Below are 22,234 nucleotides of genomic sequence, written 5' to 3' on the forward strand. Positions count from 1 at the left end.
GTCCCGGACACCCGCTAGGAAAATACGAGCCATTTCTCTCTGTTGCTTTCGGTTTTCCTTAGCCTGGAACTCCCGGTCCTCCTTTCTCAATTTCTCCTGGGCTTCCCTGTCTTCCTTTCTCTGTCTTTCCTCCCTTTCTTCTGGAGTTTCCCTAGCGGTAAAGACTTTTTCTGCTACCTGTAGCATTTCCCTTATAGTCATCTCCCCTAAGTTTTCCTGTTTATTGAGTTTTCTCCTAATGTCTGGAGCTGCCTGATTAATGAATGAGAGTACCACAGCAGACCGGTGGAGGTCCGCCTCAGGGTCAATTGGGGTGTACTGACGGTATGCCTCATGGAGGCGCTCTAAGAAACCAGCTGGGCTTTCGTTTTCCCCTTGAATGACTGCTTTTACTTTTGCAAAATTGGTGGGCCTTCTAGCGGCCGCTCGGAGACCGGCCATAAGAGTCTGGCGGTAGATCCGAAGACGCTCCCTACCTTCTGCGGTCCCGAAATCCCAATTAGGGCGGCGTAGGGGAAAAGCCTCGTCTATGGCCGGTTGGAGAGTTGTGGGTCTCCCGTTATCCCCCAAGACGTTCTTCCTCGCTTCGTTGAGGATGCGCTCTCGTTCCTCCGTCGTAAAAAGAGTATTGAGCAGCTGATGACAGTCATCCCAAGTGGGACGGTGTGTATGCATGATGGACTCCAGGAGATCTATGAGACACTTGGGGTCTTCAGAAAAGGGCGGGTTCTGCGTCCTCCAGTTATATAGATCACTGGAGGAGAAGGGCCAGTACTGAAACTGTTGCCCTCCTCCCGGTCCCCCTTGGCCCACCATCCGGACTGGAAGTGTAGGGACAGTTTCCTCCCCCTGTGTTGATGAGGGGGGCCCGTCTTCCCCCTCCCTTTCCCGGATCCCTCGGGGGTGAAGTCTTCGACCCATTCCTCCTCCTGCTGCCAGTCCTGTTGAGGAGGATGAGGAAATTTCCTCCTCCGGGGCACTGGCTTGGCCAGGGGGAGTCACGTATGGAGGCGGCCGATCTTCCTCTGCCCCTGCGAGGGATGGGTAAAGGGGGGAACTCTCTGGTAAGACCGGAGATGGTGAAGGAGATGCCCTAATTTGAGGACCGGTCAAGGTGGGAAGAGGAAGTTTTTCCTCCTCCTTTATGACCAAGGTGGGCGTGACTGGGGTTTTAGCCCCGGGGGCCGAACTGGAGGGGTGGGTCAGAAAAACTGTTAACCAAGGGGGAGGGTTCCTCACCAGATCCTCCCAAACCAAAATGTAAGGAACTTGGTCTGGATGGCCTCGATTGTCTGGCTGAAAAATGACTGCTTTAACCTTAGTGATCAGGTCTAGGGAGAGGGAACCTTGAATGGGCCACCCGACTCCAAAGGTGGGCCACTCTGCAGAACAAAAGGTGTCAAACTTACCTTTCTTGATGACCAGACCCGCATTTAAGGCCCTTTCTTTAACTTCTGGAAAGTGAGAAAGGATCAGAGACTTTGGGGTTGTTTGTCCCTGTCCCATTGTGGAAGGAGACTCAAACACCAAGAGAGATAGAACAAAAAGGGTAAAGGCAACAATAATTCCACACACACACAACACTCTCCAGCACTCGCTCGGACCGGTCCTTCTCTCACACTGGTGCGCACCCCATTCAACCTCCTCACCGTCCAACTGGGATATCAGGCCGAAAGGCGTCCACTTGACGGGTGGTCGGTCGACTAGCTCAATTAGTTCTTCACCTGGCGCCAGGGTTCCTAAAATGCTCGAGCCCAAATGAGAGGAAAGCCTCTCCCAATAGGACCCTGTGGTCCTCCTTGCAAGATTCCCAGAATGAATCTCCCTGGGGATTGGCCGAATCCCCGCCGCGGCCCAAATGGAACACTCAAGTTCCTCCAAATGAGGGTCTGGGATCCCCTCCCAACGCCTAGGACTTGGGATCGCCCCTGCTTTCTCGCAGGCAGGTTCTGTCTCTCGAGAAAATGAAATCTCGCTGGGGCCTCCAAATGTTAGGACCCGGAATCCTATTCCCCCGAGAGACAGAGAGCCAGGCGTGAATGCAATCAACAAAGCAGAGTTTATTGGACTGGCTAGCCAGGGTCGAGCTCCCACACGGACACGCAGGACCGGTTAGGAAAGCAAGACCCTGAGCCTCTTAGGGGGAAATCTTATATAGACTGCAGTGGCGTGCATATTTTTGTTATCAACATTAGACAAGCAGGCAGAGCACATCCTGCACGTACTTCACATCTTGCTCGTACCTCACATCTTGCTCGTATCTCACATCTTGCTCGTATCTCACATCTTGCATTCCTCACATTCTATATGCCCTAACTGAGCCCTGCCTCATTGCTTATCTTATCTACATGGGATGTTTGGTACTGGTTTCTCCAACAAGGGGGTTGGGGCCCGCTGAGACCTCATATTCCTTTCAGCATATTGTTATGAACAATAAAAACATTTATTGTCCTTCTGTATTATTGTCTGTTAAATTTGGGACCAGAAGTATGTGAATGATATCTCAAGGTGACATATGGTAAAAGAAGGACAGGACATCCTGAAAGAAAATGGTGTCTCCTCAAATGTGATATAATTGATTGGCAGGTCATATTTTAAATGTCTGGACACTTGAGTTTAGGAATGCAGGTAAAAACAATATGAAAAGTTTCAAAAATAAATAAAAGTGATGTCAAGTCAGAACTATAATGAAAAATTATGGGTGGAACAACAACAATAAAAGCCTAAATTAAAAATGAAAGTGCCATGGTATAAGTAGTTGACATTCCAGTTAGTTGTTACATTAAAACATCATTGCTGATAACTATGATGCCATAAGGTAATCAGAGAAACCTAAGGAAACTAGGCTAAATCATGAAAGGAAGTATCATTATTGAAATGGCCTGCCTTAGCCTTTGTAGGTGAGAGAGAGTGAGAGCAACATAACATTAGAAAATATAATGACCTCAGGTATAGCTGCTGGAGAGAGCTATTGCTCTTTCCTGTTTTAAATGTCAAAGGAGCAGGATGGGGTGATGGGGGTACTGAAATATAATGCTGCTCTTCTCAGCATCCCCGCTGAGAAAGGAATTTCTAAATGATATCAATGAAATATTTAAATTGAAACAGTGAGGATTTTGTTTGTTTTAGCATAAATATAAGAATAAAAACATAATAACATTGCTTTGTTTTGTCATTATTATTCCAAAGAATTTACAGGCTTAAGATAATTTTGCATCCAGGTCAAATTTATGAATTAAGAACATTGAAAAAATGTAACCAGGGGATATAAATAGAATGTCTTCCTACTATAAAAATGAAGGTAGAGTTTGTAGATGTGACAAAAATCCTATTACTCAAAATCATAAAGAGAAAACAGACAAAAGGGCTGGTTATAGGTCAGCTTGATCTAGTCAGATTCTGAAAGGTGCTCAGATACTCGAAGGATAAACTACTTATACTTACCTGAAAAAGGCAAAGGAAAAATACCTTTGGGACTAAAAAAATTACAGAACGGAAATTGATGTCTGTCATATGCAAATTATTAGTATCTAGGACAGCTATGTTACCTTTGCAACAAAAATAGAGATTCCTAATATTAGTGAATTAATGAATCTTTGAATTCTACTTACTTTGCAAAAAAAAATTTCTGTTTATGTTTGTACTTCAACAAAACAATTATACTCTAAACAATTAGATTTCCAGAGTTACTGATATTTTATTTATACAGAATTTATTAAGGTCTCTAACAGGGTAAGAAACTTATTTTACCAATTATTTTGTTTAGAAGAACAATATTGAGATGTCAGGGTAAAGATACAACAGGATGTAACAACATATAGCCAAATTCTCTTTCACATTACTCAATGGAAAACTTTATGAACAGGAATCTCTCTTTAACTCCAATAAACTTACTTTCATTTGTGAGTTAGGTGAGATATTTTTTAGTTACTTTCCATTTAAAATACATCAAATTTACCTAAAAACGGGGAGGAATTCTCTTCAAATTATATCCTTGACAATCAATCTGGAGAAGACAGAAGGGCAGGAAAATTCATTAGTTTTAAAACAACAAAAAATGTGTTTAAAATAACAAAATTTACTTTGTAATACACTTGTCAAAATGTTTACATTATACATTATAGTATAATCACATTTGTTCAGGAAGGTGTTGCTTGCATGTTTCTACATCACTGAGGTAAGCATATTTTTATGAGTGACAAATTAAAATCTAAACTTGCATTTGTGCTGGTTGTAGGAAAAATTAAATGGATCTCACTTTAACCTATACATGCTGACCAAAGAGACATTTGCAATAATGATATTTATGCTATTAATCCAGACAGACTGTCAATATATATCACATTTATATATAACTTCTATCTATGTATGTCTTTTATTCTAGTCCAAGGTTACAATAGGTTCTTTTAAGTAATATATATTTTAAATAAAATATATTACTGATAGATTTCATGGTTAATGTTATCCTCCTATCACTAAATTAAAATATACATATCATAGTAAATATATGCAATAAAGGAACCCAATTCTTTTATTTTGTTTTAAATAAAAATCAAGACACTTTGTTAAGGCAAGATACATAAGTAAATATGAAAACTCAGAATTATTTAAAATACAATCATAATCTACTCTAGGAAAACAGAAGCTTTTATTTGAATAATCAACAAATTAAGTTGTTTACAACTTGGTTAAAATGAGCCATAATATTCAGGATTTAATGCTTTTAAAATGCTAATAGCAAAAGACAGTTTTAAAGCACTGAAAGTTAATAGTGACTTGAGAATAAATGTAAGAACTAGCAATACATTAAAAGAAAACTGATGATGTTATTTTCATCTCATGCAACCTACGAAATCCTCCTGCTGAGATGAGGATTCCCAGTCTTTAGATTCCTCCAGAGATGGCACATTAGCCTTTTCTTTTGAATGATAATCCTGCTGTCTGTTTTTATTTTTACAGTTGGGCTGGAGGTACTGCAACATTTATGAAAGTTCTTATAATCACAATTACTTTGTGATCATGTAAGAAACATGATCTTTTCTTTGAAAGTATATGTCACTCACTTAGATTACTTTAAAATTCCTCAGGTCACCATCTTACATGACTTGCATTGTTTAAAGGGTCCCTGTTTCTTCTTCAGATTCTTGTTTGGCTCCATTGACCACAAAAATTGCCCACCTAACTGTATGCCCTAACCCATCCCCCAAGCCTTTTAGCCAATTGAGAGAGATTGTGAACCTTTAACCTGGACAAATTCCAGGTAAGGGGCAGGTACAACTGCTTCAAGGATATAAGAAGGAGCCGCCACCACTGACAAATGGATTAAGAAAATGTGGTATCTATACACAATGGAATTTTATGCAGCCATGAAGAAGAACGAAATGTTATCATTTGCTGGTAAATGGATGGAATTGGAGAACATCATTCTGAGTGAGGTTAGCCTGGCCCAAAAGACCAAAAATCATATGTTCTCCCTCATATGCGGACATTAGATCAAGGGCAAACACAACAATGGGATTGGACTTTGAGCACATGATAAAAGCGAGAGCACACAAGGGAGGGGTGAGGATAGGTAAGACACCTAAAAAACTAGCTAACATTTGTTGCCCTTAATGCAGAGAAACTAAAGCAGATACCTTAAAAGCAACTGAGGCCAATAGGAAAAGGGGACCAGGAACTAAAGAAAAGGTTAGATCAAAAAGAATTAACCTAGAAGGTAACACACATGCACAGGAAGTCAATGTGAGTCAATGCCCTGTATAGCTATCCTTATCTCAACGAGCAAAAACCCTTGTTCCTTCCTATTATTGCTTATACCTCTCTACAACAAAATTAGAAATAAGGGCAAATAGTTTCTGCTGGGTATTGAGGGGGTGGGGGGGAGAGGGAGGGGGCAGAGTGGGTGGTAAGGGAGGGGGTGGGGCAGAGGGGAGAAATGACTCAAGTTTTGTGTGCACATATGAATAATAAAATAAAAAAAAAAAAAAGAAGGAGCCGCTGTCAGCCATTTTGTGCTTGTGTGTTGCTTAGCTGGAGTGAGTACATGCTTGAACACTTTTGATCAAAAGAAATTGCCTTGTCAAGATTTTCTCTGTCTCTCATGTTTGTTTTTCAAAACTCTTTGAAAATTATTCTATCTAAGCCATGCTTAACATCTTTCAACAAATGTGTAGAAGTACTTCTTTAAATTAATTAACAGTTCAATTAAGTAACTACAGTGGTGCATAGCCTGTGAAGCAGTGTTTTGAAGCCTGTTTAGATGCAATGTCTTCACTTTGCTAACAAATGCTTTGAAAGTTTTCTTTATTATCTTGAAATGAATTCCATAGATATTAAATTCATTAATAATAGTCTTTTTAAAAAACCCATGAAGGTAAAGGAAGATAAAAATAATTTATGGAAAATAAATATTTTAGCTTGTGAATTATCCATAATTAAATATAAATACACTCAAAAATCAATGACAAGTAGGATTATTAAGCAGTGGCTGCTATAAATGCTGATTTGTTCACCCCAGTGCTTAGCACAATAACACTGGTGCTATTAATAAGTGATTAATAATCTGTTACACGTTTTTAATAAAATATTAGGCCATGCAACTAAGAAATTGACCTTATAGTTGAGATAGTAAAAACCATGTTAAGTGATAAGCTAACATCTTTTAAATAATGATACTTAATCACTGTAGAACTTTAGAAAAGAGAAACCACACATGCGAACAGAAGGCTGGAAGAGGAATCCATAAACAAAATTATTAAAGCAATTTTGCTATTAGTTCTTTACACTAACTTTGTTTTTCAAATTAGAAGAATGAAATCCAATAGCTTTAAATGAAAGACCTTAAAAGAAAAAAACTAATAAATTCTGTGGGATCATTTGATATTGTTGAAATTTATTGCAAAAAGTCTAGCAATCATTTAGTTCAATTGCCTATTGTAAGAAGACATGGATACAAGCTTGAGGCTGAACAAGTCATCTAAATATCTCTAAACTTTGAGTTTTTTCATCTGAGAAACATTTAGATGACTTGTCCAGAACAAATAATCATCTTCAAGTAAAACAGCAACAACAAAACTCATTTGTCAAATAAATGAGTCACACACTTCATCCTAAAGTGTCTTGATAATAGGTAACCACCTGTGATAATTAATGGATTTATTCAAAAGAAAAATAAATGATTAGAAAGAGTTTTTTTGCACCTTGGAGCAGGTAACCACTGAAGTTCAACTTCCACTCTTTAAAGTAAGTAGGGCCACTATTTCCTGATTATTATAGTTAAAAGATTGGCAGAAAAGTACTATAAAGAGATACTGTAATGACTTATTTAATTTTTAAAAAGACTTACATACATTTCAAAGACACAGAGGGAGAACTCACCTTGACAAGTTTCCTAAGGTAAATGCAGCAGGGTGAGGAATATCTCTTATCTTCCCCAGAGACAATTAAGCTCCTTTAGTTTTTATTTGAATTTTCCCTTTTACAAGCAAATTAATGGACATCTGAAGAAAGCCTCCTGAATGACAATAAAACACAATAGAGAGAGAGGAAAAACTAATGATAAAACCTTTTAATATTCTTAGGAATGTAAAGGTTTGCTTCTATGTGAAAAGTAGAAGATCTATTTATAAAACTTCAACAATAAAACTGTCACTTGGAAATGACAACATAATCAAAATAAATAAAAATAGGACATAAAATTAAGAAAATGTACTAGAGAGTGAAATTTGGTGAAAAGGAGAAAAAGTGAGAGTTAAAGACAAGAAATGAAAAAAATTAGAAAGCCAACAGAAGAGGACAATTTTACAGAAGAACAGAGAAAACAGCAAGAAATCATCAATGAAGTAATTCAATAAACTGTTCCAGGATATAAAACTGCTCATCACATAATTCTTTTTGTGAATTCTATAGAGTTATCCTGCTCATGATAATGTCTTCTGTGATTTTTAATCTTGGTAGATAACTACATAGTAAATCTTCAAAATCATTATTATTACTCAGAAATACTATTCATATTTCTCTAGATTTCATTATTTTTGGCTTAATCAGTAAAGTGCAGATGAACTTGAATTCTTTCAAATCTCAGTCAGTGAATTCTAGTCCAGACTTTAATTTGTCATGCTGCCTCTTCTTGCAGCATAACAGCTGATCACCAGTCACTCATTAGTACTTCTGTGCAGAGATCCTAGGCTGAGCTGGATTTCAAGCTACTATTTCTCAACAATCAATACCTTGTCTGGGTCAGTAAGCTTCGTACTTGGGCTACAGTGAATTTTAACAAGTGAGTTAAAGAGAAATGAAGAGAAAAATGAAGCAATAGTTTAGAATTGAAGCAAAAAACAAAGGGAAACAACAGGTTCAGTACATTTTTCTCCAAACTAAGTTAGAATGGAAGCTATTCACTCATTTCTTTGCATCCAGTATTATGACAAAATAACAATGATCAAAATTGCATATGGAAGTCAGGTGTATTGGCACACGCATGTAATCCTAGAATTTGGGAGGCTGGGGCAGGAAGATTATGAGTTCGATGCCAACCTGAGCTACACACACTGAGGCTGTCACAAAAAACTCAAGGGCTAAAATACAGATCATTGACAGAGTTTGACCACATGTCCAAAGAGCTAGGTTTGATCCTCAGGAACGAACTAAAAAAACCTCCATTTGGTAGGTTGATCATACATTTGGTTTTTCCCTAGTGGTCAATGAATCCTTTTAAATTAAGTTAGCTCTCTCCCTATTTATTGACATAAACATGCCACCATCTTGACAATAAATTATCTAGTCACATTATTCTTCTGGTACTACTTCCGGAAAAAGCAAGAAGTTTTTAGAAAGCAGGAGACAATAATTTATGACCAAAAGTAAAAACAGCCAACCACTGGTCCTTAGTAATCAATGTCATATAGAATATAGGATCTGCAGTTTTTTAAGCAACAGAGATCGGAGTGACTAAAGTTCATCTTTTGCTGTCATGATTAAGAGATGAACAGGGACTAAAGGAAGTACAGAAGGGGGAGGGGGAGAGAAGAAGGTATTTTCTTGGTACAGTGAGATCAGAAGGGGGAGGGGAAGAGAGAAGAAGGTGTTTGCTTGGTACACCAAGATCACATGGGCAGATGCCTCATGTGACTCTCAGCCTGGGCACCAACATAAGGGCTTCACTGGCAACATGCAGCAAGCATCACCAATGTGCTCTATGAGTGAGCACTGACCCCAATTTAGAATCATGAAAATACCAAAACATAGTCAGTGTTTAGAATATTGTTAAAAAGTCTTTTAAGCGAGGAAAACTTTTCTAAGCTTGTCCAATGCCAAAAAGGAAAGAAATTAGATAGCCTACAATCAACAACAAAAATTCCTTTGCATGGAAAGTAACTCAAAAGCAAACAGCAAATTTGGAGGAAAAAAATTACAGCCCCTATGAAAGACTATATAACAGTTTTCCTAATTTAATAACTAAGAGCATGCATTAACAATAAGTGAAACAGGGTTAGTAGAGAATTAAACTACAAAAAAAGTTTGTATAAGAACACAAAACAGAACAAAAACAAAAGCAAATGAAGCAATAAAGATCTTAATATTCACTACATAATTAAAGCAATGTAAAAATAAAGCAATATGAGATATCCATTTCTTAATTATTCAGTTGGAAAATGTATATATATATATATATTTAATACTAGTAATTATTGTTGAAGCCTTTTAGAAATAAACATTTTCATGATTTTGTTTGTACTATACATTTTTTGGAGTTTTTCTAGAGGGTAATTTGGCAATAGCATTCTAAATCATAAACGCACTTACTCTTTTCCAAGTACTCCTGAGAAAAATTCACCCAAATTTCCTTAAGGGTTTCTGCGCAAGATTGTCATCATTGCATTTAATGTGTCAACAAAAAATAAATGGAAACAACAAAAATAAACATCAGCTATAATAGTTTAAATAAATTATAATCTACCACTAAAACTTAAACATAAGCAATCAATAAAATAAATGTAGCAGATTGTTATGCACAAGCCTTATACACATTATCATGAAGAATAAACAAACTTGAGAATAGTAAATACCTTGTGTCTGTGTTTGCTTTTTCTCTATTTAGAATGCATAACAAAATATTGACATATTCTATATTGGAGCCACTTGGGATGAGGTAACCTATGAGAGTTCTTATTTTTCATTATATAGATTCTCTGATATTTTAATCTTATAGAATTATTATTTTAATACAGTACTTTAATTTTATTCTTTAAATTTAAAAAAATTTATTGTTGTCCTGAGTGGGGATACATTGTGGCATTTACAAAGGTTCTTACAATGCATCAAATATATCATACCTGGATTCACCCCCTCCTCTTCTCTCTTTCATCCCCCCTCCTTCCATTCCATGAATAGTTTCAACAGGTCTCATTTTTCCATTTACATATATGTGTACACAGCATTTGCACCACATTCACCCTCCCTCACCATTTTCCTACCTCCTCCCTGCTCCCACCAGTACCAACTACCCCCCAGGCAGGACCTGTTCAGCCCTCCTTTTCTCTGATTGTGTATAAGAAAAATAAAAGAAGAAAATGCTATTTTTACTTATTTAAGATAGCTACACAGGGAAATACAGCATTTTAGGAATTTGAAAAAGTTGTTTTGAAATATAAATTTTGCAGGCCTTTTAATACTTTGATATGATTTGTAATTGTAGAATATTGAACTTTCCTAAAGTAAATCCAATGAAAGAAATGTTGAATATTATGTTTTTTTATAAGTTGGGGCATATGTTTCTACTGATAATGTAATTTAAAACTTGTCATCAACTTTTCTAATGCATCACTATATGTTGCTAAAGTTGTTCAAAAGGATATTGTTTAGAAATTATAAATTATACCTTGAAGTCAACAAAAGAGATGGCAGTGAACCAACCACTCATTTCTTTGCCAGTGTTGATGAAGTAATGAACAGTGCCATGACTCTTCTAGGTGGGTTAAAAGACAGTGGGGGTCACAATATGGATGGAACTATAAATCATTATGTTAAGTAAAATAAGCCTTGCACAGTAGGGTGATTATAGGTAACAATTATATATTGTATCCTTTCAGAAAAAGAAGGGATTTTGAATACTTTGTCTCAAAAAGTAAAATATATAGACATAAGGATATAGATATGCCTGACCTGATTACAAAGAAAATTCCCTGTGTAGCACCTTAAACAAGGAAAAATGTCATTTTTTTTCTTTTCAAAAGGTGGAACAGGTCCTGCCTGGGAGGGTTCGCAGCAGTGGGAATGGTGTAGGAGGGTGAATTTGATGTAGATACTGTGCACATATGTATGTAAATGGAAAAATGATAGCTTTTGAAGCTATTCTAGGAATAGAGGAAAGGGGGATAAAGAAAAATGGTGGAGAGGGGTTGAATTCAAGGATGACATATTTAATATATTATAAAAACTTATGTAAATGACACAATGTACCCCTGCCCAGCACAACAATAAAAATAAAAGTGGAGACAAGACAATGTAGACATGTAACAAAACATCACATGGTACCCACATTAGTGCATACAATTTTTATGTATCAGTAAAAAAAGTAAATTTAAAAAGAAAAAGAAAATTTGCTCTGCTAGAGAAACCAGGATCTTTAGGGCATTTGGGCAAGTCACTTCATCTACCTGAACTTTAATTTTAACACCAGTTAAATGGTAATTATATTGCTTTCCTGCTAACATAGGATTAAAAGAGTCCAGATTTAAAGGGTAGTGAATGTTGGTGGGATACAGACTTTTTTTTTAATGTTATTAATAGTGTATTTCCATAACATGGGACAAAAGTGTCTATCAAAACAGAAAGAGGAGTAATCCATATTTAACATTAATGTCTCCTCTCCACTTTACTCTCACTAAACAAAATCCTTAAAAGGATGGAGATGGGGACTGCAGTTGTTTAAAATTGGTAACTGTCAACAGTGCTTGCTTGCTAAACTGCAATTCAAGGCTTTCACTGTGTGAATAATGGAAGAAAACATCAAATCTCTGTAGACCCAAACTAATGTGCTAATAACAGTCTTGTTGAACATCAAGAGTTTGAAGTAAATTGCATGATAAGCCTGCCCAGCAGCTACAACATGCAGAGTGGAGCCACAGGGACATGGCTGCCTCACTGTCCACTGCCTGGCCCCATCATGAGTGACAGGATGTTCTGCTCCCTGTTGGCCATCAGTGTCACAACATGAACTCCAGGGCCATCAGGCTGGCACACAGCTACAGCTTTTTTCCTTTCAGCTTTTTATTTTTCTTCATTTTCTTTGCTTTTAAAAAGAGCTATTTGGGTAAAGTGCTTTATTATTTAATTTTCTAAAAGCAAAGGAAAAATTTGGTGAACCTTATGTAAACTTTAGTAATGCAAAATTAATGAAGCTTCAACTAAACTGATCAAAAGATGGACAACCATTACTAGTATATTCGGTCTCAGCCACAAAAAGTATAGCAGAATGGACAGGCTGCAAAATAATTCCTTCAAGCATAAGGCTGTAATTTTCCAACCACAACGCTTCTATAAAAACTGAAGTTTTTTTATGCCAATAGCCAGGTTTAAATTTTAATTGATTCAGAACATAATACTTGTAACTTTATTAGGTGTTCTCCATATGTCAAGCTCTGTTCTAAATAACTGATGAGTGTGCCCTCTGAGAATATTCATGAAATTAGGACATGTGTACTATTATTTCCCTGTTTTACATGAAATGGAGGCACAGAGAAAATAACTAACTTGTCAAAACTTAAACAGCTCAGAATTGGGTCAGAAAGGAATTCAACTCAGGTGCTCTGTTTCCAGGGCTGTCTCAGTAGCTGTTTTTCAAATCCTAAGAACATCTTCTATCTTTAAAACATAAATTAAAGCTTTATATTTAGATACATGTACTTGCAGTTATATATAAGGCCAAATTATTCTAAGAGAAGGAATTAAGCAAAAATTTCCATTCTATAAGCAGTTGTAAATACATATATCAAGGCTTGTTCCATGGTTTAAAATTGCCCGTTAAATAATGAAAATTAGTAATTGGAAGTTAAAATTCACCACTAGATGGTATAATTTTTATAGAAACAAACAATGTACACAGGAGAGCATCATAATTTTTTAAATTTCTTGGAGGTAACTGGTACCCGTAGTGGTACTACTGGTCTCCAAAAACCAAGTATTGTGATGGGTCAACATGAATCTGCCTTGCAGATGTATTTCTTGGGTTATTATGATATTCCTAAAAGTAAAGTATCAAATTATACCAAATCTTAGGCTTCAAAAGTTAACAATTAAAGTAGATTATTAAAACAACAATATGGCCTCTGCTGCCTTTTAACATCATTTATAACTAAGTGGATGATTCTTAAATCTCCTTTAGTATTTTTTAAATGATTTTAATAAAATTAAAATTATTTATCTCATAATATGTGTTTGATTCCATTCTTTTCAAAGGCATATTAACAGCACCATCATGAGACATTACAGTATTAAGAATTTAGTGTTATTCAAGATATGTACACAATAGTGTTGCCATAATATTTTGAAAGATATACTATTACCATGTTAATGATAAAATACACAGATACCAATATACATTTCTAGATGTATGCCTATATATTTCTACATATAAACCCAAAGAAAAGTACTGAGTGTTCCCTCAGAACTTCCTCTCCACCCGCACTGGTCAAGTATTCCCATGGGAGAATTCTGTTTCTGCTAACTAATGCCACTCATTGGCTGAACAATAGATAAAGAGTTCTAGGTGGAAACTAAAAAATTTTAGGCTAACTTAATATTGAAAAGGTACAAAGAGAAGAAAACAAACAGAAAAAATCAAGAGGAAGGTAAAGAAATAAGGTAGACTCTCAAAGGTACTACTTACAGTCATTTGAAGAAAGAGGAAAAAGGAATGGAGAGAGTGGGGGAAAAGAGAGAATTTTAGGAAGTAAGTATATTGAGTAAAATTTACTACTTTGACATTTTTTAAAAGCTTTTCTTAAGGGCTGGTGAAGTGGCTAAGCAGTAGAGCACATGCCTGGCAAGTGTGAGGTCCTGAGTTCAAACCCCAGTGCCACCAAAAAAAAAAGAAAAAATTCTAAAGTTTCTCTTAGTATAAGTTAGTTGTACAAGGAGTTCATTGTGATTTTACATACATGCTCATAATGTACTTTGATCAAATTCACTCTGTTTATATTACTCTTCATTAGTCTCCTCTTTTCTCCCAACTTCTTTTTAGCACTTTTAGTGAGTTTCATTATGCTGTTTTCATACACACACACATATATACATACATATAATACACTTCTAGCATGCACACCTCCCATCACCATCTTCTTTCCCCACCCCATCCCAATGGTTCCTAACCATACCATATTATATTTTTTGAGGTCTAGATTATGCCTATGAGCAAGACCATGTGGGATTTGTCATTCTAAGCTTGACTTATCTTGCTGTATATGTCAACTTGATTTTTTTTATTTCTTGAGGATTTTTTGCTTTATCTGAAGGATGCTTTGCATATAGTAATTCTGAGCAATCAAGATTTATTGCCACATCAATGATAAATTTCTCTATTAATTCATTAATTTTCAAGAAATATAGACTTTTGAATGAACATAAAATAGTTTGAAGACTAAGGAAATGATACTAAATAAAAATGTATAGAAGTATTGGATATTCCTGACTCATCTTCATACTATATATATATATATATATATATACATATATATATAAATATATACACACATATATACACATAAATATGTCTTCCTTTATATATATAGAAAGGAAAATTTCAAAAAATTATTTAAACCTTAAGCATTAAGAGAAAAAATAAAGGTAGATTTGAAATAATTTAATTTTTATAATAATTTCCTTGTGCCATTTTCAAGTACATTAATTTCATATACAATTTATAGACTTTTATGACTTAAGAATCAAAATGATAAAATATTACAATCTAATCTATTATTTTATTAGATAATAACTTATTAGAAAATGAATCTCAACATTTTGAATTTTGTAATTGTTAATTACTCAAATAATATGTCATTAAAATGAAAGCATAGTGTCCCTTTGAAATATCTTCTGGAAAAACGGTTAGCAGGAATTTTCAGCTTATACACTGAACAAATCCAACAAGTATTGTAGCTAAAATTTTTAGCTGATGGATGCTGAATAGCTTGTTTAAAATTTATTCAGTCTAAAATCTTTCACTTGAGATAAGAAGTCTTTGTGTCATAATACCTGATATGCATTGCCTACTCTTAATCAAATTACTTATCACTAATATGTAAATAAAAGCAATTCAACATCAATTTAAATGCCTGCTATGAACATTCTATTTGCTTTAAGCATGATATGAATTTTTTTAAAAAAACTATTCTTTTATTCCTAATTTATACATACTAAGTTTTTTGTGCTTTCTCCTAATACAATTTAAAAGGTTACTTATAAAAGCGTTATAAATGTTCAAAATACTATTTTCAGAGTAGCTGTTTCTGTGTGTGGATGATAACTTTGTCATTTATTTCATTATGACTTTCCCCTAAAGATAGAGTTGGAGGAATATGATAGAAATATTGGCTGTTAGTTTGTAGATATACATTAATCATTATAATTGGCACAGGACTGAACAATTATGATTGTTTTTTAAGCAGGTAATTTTTGGAATAAATCAAATGTATTCCCTTTTGGAAATGAAGCTTTCTAACTTGTAAGTCAATAAATTATAAAGTCACTAGTCTGAGATGAAGTTGCAATTGTAATTTATAAAGTTCTGTTCTTTTATGAGCCATGGTGGCCTTTTGTCTGAGACCCACTTTGTAAATCCATCTATTAGGAAACATCCAAAAGAAAAAGAGCACAGTATTTTATTTCCATGTAAAGCATTGAGTGGAAATAAACATTGATTCCCATCCCACCCTATTTTACCCTGCAATATTATTTGTAAATTTGCCTAGTAAGAGTATAAAGGAGTCATATTTTCTTGAAGGTCCACTTATTATACAAAAAATGAAAAATCTAATGCCTCTGGATCTTTATATTAATCCTAGGAGTCTCAGGACTTAATGTCCTAGGAATATTCTTTTCAGGCAGAGGCAATCGGCAGCATTTTGCCTATTTCTATAACAAAGGATGAACCTAACAGGAGAGTAGGTTCTCCCTTTGTCAAGATTCTGGGTAAAATTCTGCCTGAATTTTCAAGTAAAACAAACATGAATGCATTGTGTAATGATACTGAAGAAAGTATCAGCCAGACACCTGAAAGACAATGAAGCATTTGGGAAATAGAAATTTAAAGTTTCTACTACTCAGATCTCTCCATGAAGATCTGAGACTGCTTGAAAGGAACTCCATGGAGAAGGAGAACATCATATAGAATGCCCATCTGGATGGTTATGATAACTAGAACATGGTCAACTTGGCAATGGTGACTGGAAGGAAAGGTCATGCCAAACTTTGCATGGAGGAAATGCAGCCAACAGAGATATCAGTCATGGCATAATTAGTACTGTTTCCCTAACAGGTTTGCCACAGTGTTTAAAGAAATCATCTGTATGAAATATTCCACATATGACTCCATTTCTTGGCATATATTCTATTATAGTAAGTATTGTTCATGTTTCTACTTCAGTGGAAGACCATTATAAAATCTTGCTAAGTCATAGAACAACTTTTTTCACCATGGCCAGGACCTATGTGGAATTTAATTCACCCTTACACTGCCTTAGTTCTTCCTCCAACCATATGCCACTGACTGGAGAACCTAGCTGCTTTGAAAAGACATGGGTTGAGGAAAGGCCAGAAATAATAAAAAAATAGAAATTATCAGTCTACCTCATGTCAAAATTCTTCACTGTCACTCCCACAGATATCTCTAAATTCAGTCCCAAGTTTAAGGAGCTTATGAAAACAAGGAGGTTTAAATAAAGTACAATGTGATTTTATTGTAACATTTTGACTTCAGACATAGACATAGCATGATTTGACATATGCAAATCATGAAAGGAAAGGTTAATTATGTAAGATACACTTAGTTTATATGACAGAGCTCAGCTTATCCCTTGATACAAGTATGTAAGTTGATTATAACTATCTTGAGTGATCTTAATCAGTGGCAAGATCAATTCTATTAAAGTTTGATCTGCTGAACATTCAATCCTTCCTGGGTTGGAGAAATCTACAGGCATCTACAGTTGGAAAAACTATAATGAGAAAAAGCTGAATAAAGTACAAAACTCGTAATTTTCCATGAACCCTTCAGAGAGGTGAGGTCAGTAGGCCATGAATGAGGCTGAAATCCATGAAGAAGCAAGCTCTTCCAAGAAGTGACACCTGAGGCTGAACATGACTGAGGAGGAACTACATTCCATACAAGTGGATAAGAAAAAAAAAAAAACAGGTAAAATTTTAATTAATTGAGACAAGTGTGTGTCATGTGATAGTTTAAAACTTCTGGGATACACAAACCAAAGAGAATTTCACATTCACTTGCAGGCTCTTTTCTACTGATTTCTGCTGGTTACCCACAAGAAAGAACTGTAGGTAAGGTGGGTGACCAAAGGAAAGCCCATGTGTTTATGCAGGAATGCAAGAAGGAATGAGCTACCACTGTGGAAAAGGCACAAAATTCACACTACTATATAGATCTTTTTCATACAGTGCAAACACTTTTCAGATTCTAAGTAATGATTAGTAGACATTGCCACCTTTCGGGTAAGCCTTAGTCCATTCTTGTTGCTATAACAAAGTAGCATAAATTATGTAGCTTACAAACAATAAAAATTTATTTCCCACAGTACTGGAGGCTGGAAGTTCTGAGAATATCATAGCAACAAACTTGGTGTCTGGTGAGGACCCACTTCCTAGCTCATAGAGGATGCCGTCTGTTATGTATTTTAACATGGGGAAGGGGCAAGTGAGCCCTTGGGACTATTTTATAAGAGCACTGATTGCATTCACAATCATGGAACCCATACATCTCCAATGACTGGCAATCAATAAAAAATTATGAGAGAGATAAATAAGCATAAGAAAAAAGCAACTTTGTGAAAGTACAAAGAAATCAACAGAACTAGAAACATAGATAATCCAGATGCTTGAATTATCAGAGATTTTAAACAAAGTATGCCTTCAATATGAAATTATGTAAAGGAAATAGTAAACAGATGTACAGAGTATCTCACTGTAAATGGGATCCATAAGACAGAGTCAACTTAGGCACTGCTAAGAAAATAATTACTTTAAGTAGAAGAGTAGAAATAACACAAACTGAAGACAAAGGGAAGAAAGGGATAAAAAATGGAGATCTGTAGGACAATGCCAAGTAATCTAACATACATTTAATTGGAGTCTCAGAAAAACAAGATATAAAGAACAAGGTAAAAAATTGCATGAAAAATGAAATGGGAATGTCTTTAAAATTTCCAAAAGAATAAAAATGTTGAGTCAAAGATCTAAGAAGTCAAAATAACATAAGATTAATGCAAGATACAAACAGATAAAGAGGTATATTTCAAACTGCTGAAAGTTATAGAATGAGAGAGATGTGAGAAAGAGAAAGAGAGAATTTTAAACATATCCAGAGGAAACCAAAGGATAGTACCTTCTGCTATGAATTGAATGATTTATCTCCCTCAAAAGTGATGTGCTGAAATGTTGATCTCCAGTGCAAGTGTTGAATGGTAGGGCCTACTGGACGGTGTTTCAAACATAAGAGCTTAACAGTTAGAAAGGAGGGTGTAGGAATGGATTCAATTGCTTCTGCTATTCTGTGTGAGGACACAAATTAATCTCCTTTTCCCTAGCAGTCTTCTGCCATGTGAGGGCAAAGAAAAAAGGCCCTCACCAGTCATCAGATATTGGGGCCTTGATCTAGAATTCCCAGCCTCCACAATTATGAAAAAATACATTTCCACTCTTTTCAAATTACCCAGTCCGTATTATTTGACTGTAGCAGCACTGAACAGACACATTACATTCAGAAGAACAAGGACATGATTTATAGTCCACTTCCTATCAGAAACTAGGCAAATCAGAAGTCAATGGAATGACATCAAAAGTACTGAATGTGAAAAAAAAAACATAAAGTTGTTAACCCAGAGTTCTTTAACCAGTGAAAAAATCTTTATGAAATAAAAGCAACTTTAAGATATATTTTCTGAGATAATTCATTGCTATTGTATATGAAAATTTATACACAGTTATAAAAATATTAAAGGGAGTCCTTCAGGGCAGAAGGAATTGTGAATTCAGAGAAACTTAACTTTACACAAATTAATTATGAACCCTGAAAATGGTAAAAGTGAAACACAAATAATAACCTATTTCTAAAAGTTTTTTTTCTGCTGTATACCCTAATGTTTTACTATATTTATCAAAAGTGTCATCTCTTATAACCTGATATTTAGTATACTGATATAAATATCAGTATACTGATATTTAGTATATATATTTTTTATCTGCCTCATAAAAATACATTTTTGCTTTGCTTTGTTTTACTTTAAATAGCAAATGCCAGTATTGATTGTACTATGTAGACTTAGCCATGTAAATAGATTCCTGAAAGTGTATCTCATGATTAAATATTTCTATTTAAAGTTTAGTGCTTATAACTAAAAGCATATCCTAATGGGGGAAAACTTACCAAATAATAAGGGAGTAATGATCTTACATATTAAATTTTTTATCTAAGAATAAAGGCAAAAATGAAGCATTAAATGAAGTTTTGATAGTGTTCATGTAAAAAGACTTATTTATTAAAACAGCAGCATGAAGCAGTTTTAACAGATGTGTGAAGAAGGTTTGTCTACAGTATTATAACCTTGCCATTATCTGAAATGCAGTGAATAAAATTTCACACCTTTTAAGTGTCTAAAAGTCTGTAGTTTATCCCTAGTCTTAAGGAAAACTCTATAAAGGACTCTTTGGAATTTCTAGTTTGCATCAAATATGGCCGTGGGAAAATAAACCTTTAATGAACTTCCATATCTCATCAAGAATTCATAGAAGATTTTATTTGCCAAATAAAAAGCAAACTGCATTTTCCAGAATTGAAGCAAAAATTATAGCAATAAAATGAAATTTCTCTAATCACAATTAATTACTGTGTAGATTCTGCACTAAATATATAGCAAGATATTTATCCACCCACTTATTTAGACAAAATAGGGAGAAAGATCATAAATGAGAGCCTAAGGAGTCTATTCATTGTATTATACACCTGAAAATAAAGCAAAATAGCATGAGGTTTCCTGCTAATTGCATGCATATAAATGAATGAATAATATTTTAAACAGAAATAAATAGTAGTACTGCAGTGTTTCAATAGGAGGAATGAAAGATGCTTGATAGTTGTATCTTTTTATTACAAATTATTCTATTTAATCCAGTTCCAAATACAAATGAGAGGAATACATGGTAAGTTTGCTGTGTGTTGTAGCTTGTTCCTTTTCCTTTATCCCTTGCTACCCCTTAAAGTTTGGCTTAGACTCACAGCTTTATCCACAAAGCTCAGAATCTATCACCATGGCTCCCTAAACTAAGGTCTCTATAAATGGTTTTACTGCTTCAGAACCACCCTTGTGAGCAGAGGACACTTGAGAAAACTGGGAGTTGTTGTTCTTCTGCCGTTCCCCACACAACCCTCCTCTGAGACTTGCTCTCTCCTCAGGGCCCTACCATTTCACTTACCCAGGTCACCCAACAGTCATCCACAGGAGTTAAGACTACTAGAGAGAATTGAGAGAGGTAGTGTTACCTAATATTTTCTCTGGAGTTAACAAATACTAATGAACTAGATAAAACTTGAATCAAGGCAAAAGAAGCAATATAAAACAAAATTTATTGTTGCATTTTTATGTCTTGCCATGTATATAAAATACATAATAGTTAGTAAGGGAAACCAAAAAACTATTGAGTGTAGGCCTTGATAAATAAGAAGTATCTGAATGAAACTAGTTGTAGAAGGTGGTATTCTTTGTATCAGGAACCTAAAACGCAGAGTAAAGCAAAAATAAAAGCAATCAGTAAAATGACTGTTCTGTTTTTATTCTATTGGAAGAAAAGCAGTGCTGGGAGGAAGTGGTTGAAGTCAAGTGTAGAGAAGCTGAGTCATCCATTTCCTTACAAGTAAAGATATTTTACTTTGTGGGAAAAGAAAAACAAAGCTTGTATGACTTCTCCACCTATCAGAAGGAAAATTAAAGTATTTTGGGAAAGTTTAACAATAAAAACATATATGTAGATTAAATATATGAAGTAGAGGATTGGCACAGGTGGATTTGTTACAAATTCTAGTTTCATCCTTATAAGAATATTGGTCTAAAACTATTATATAATCTCAAATTGCCTTATAAGTCAAATTATAATCTGTTAAAATCATCTATATTTATACTGAAACTTTATATGTACAATTTCCTACTTTATTGAATAGATTATCTAGATTAGAAATAGTATTTTTTCTTTTATAACTCAATAATGCTCCAAAATTGTGTAATTGCATAACTAATATATCTTAATATAAGAGAATGATCTACTCACTCATCTCACATCCTCCTTTTGCTTCCCATATCACTTCAGGAATGTTTCTGTATCCTGGAAGTGGCTGATTCTTCTAGCAGCATCACTGGATAACCAGTTTGCAGATTTTCCTAGAGTTAGGGTCACGAAACCCCCTCAGGTGGCCCAGCACCACCCATCCTCCTAGTAGCTTCCCTTCCGACGTGTGTGTTCATCTCTGAAGAGTCCCCCAGTCATGTTTCTAATTTCAAGTAATTCATTACTCTTCCTTTTGTTGCTAAATTTGTTCCCTAAGTTCTCTAAATACTTCTAGCAGTTACTATCTACATGATTTTCTAATGCTCTCATGTGCATTTTTCTATTTCTTAATGTTTAGTTAGCAATATTTCATCTTAAAAATATCTTTGATAAAATAATTGATTTGGTATATCCCTCCTTATTGGGCTTCCCTGGCTGATAAAGTCATTGTACCAGGGGTGGAGACTCAAAAACAATTAATAATAACAAGACTTGGAATCAGTTTGATCATGTCTTTAGTCAGGAGCACAGTACAAATTATACATGGTAAATGGGAAGCTATGAATCCACATCATGTAGTGCTATCATGATTAATTACTTTATCACCTGTGCTTTATGGTGATGAAGCAAGTTCCTTGGGAACTAAGTCACCGCTTCATTCAGCTATTAACTGCAGTCAGGATGACCC

The 22,234-nt window shown here is 35.0% G+C and overlaps 1 long non-coding RNA gene across 3 annotated transcripts in view; it reads right to left on the minus strand.

The window, feature by feature from the left end:
• LOC141420025 (uncharacterized) overlaps positions 1-22,234 on the minus strand; it is a 211,840-nt gene that overhangs the window by 26,498 nt on the left and 163,108 nt on the right. For 2 of the 3 annotated variants that reach the window (XR_012444748.1, XR_012444742.1), the window contains 2 exons: positions 7,378-7,513; positions 3,959-4,006 (listed from right to left, as the gene is read on the minus strand). This is a non-coding gene — a long non-coding RNA (uncharacterized lncRNA). Of the gene's footprint in view, positions 1-3,958; positions 4,007-7,377; positions 7,514-9,804; positions 9,886-22,234 lie in introns of those variants that run through there. The other variant, XR_012444736.1, reaches the window with a different exon arrangement.

This window comes from Castor canadensis, chromosome 2 (assembly GCF_047511655.1).
Source record: "Castor canadensis chromosome 2, mCasCan1.hap1v2, whole genome shotgun sequence".
Lineage (NCBI taxonomy): Eukaryota > Metazoa > Chordata > Mammalia > Rodentia > Castoridae > Castor > Castor canadensis.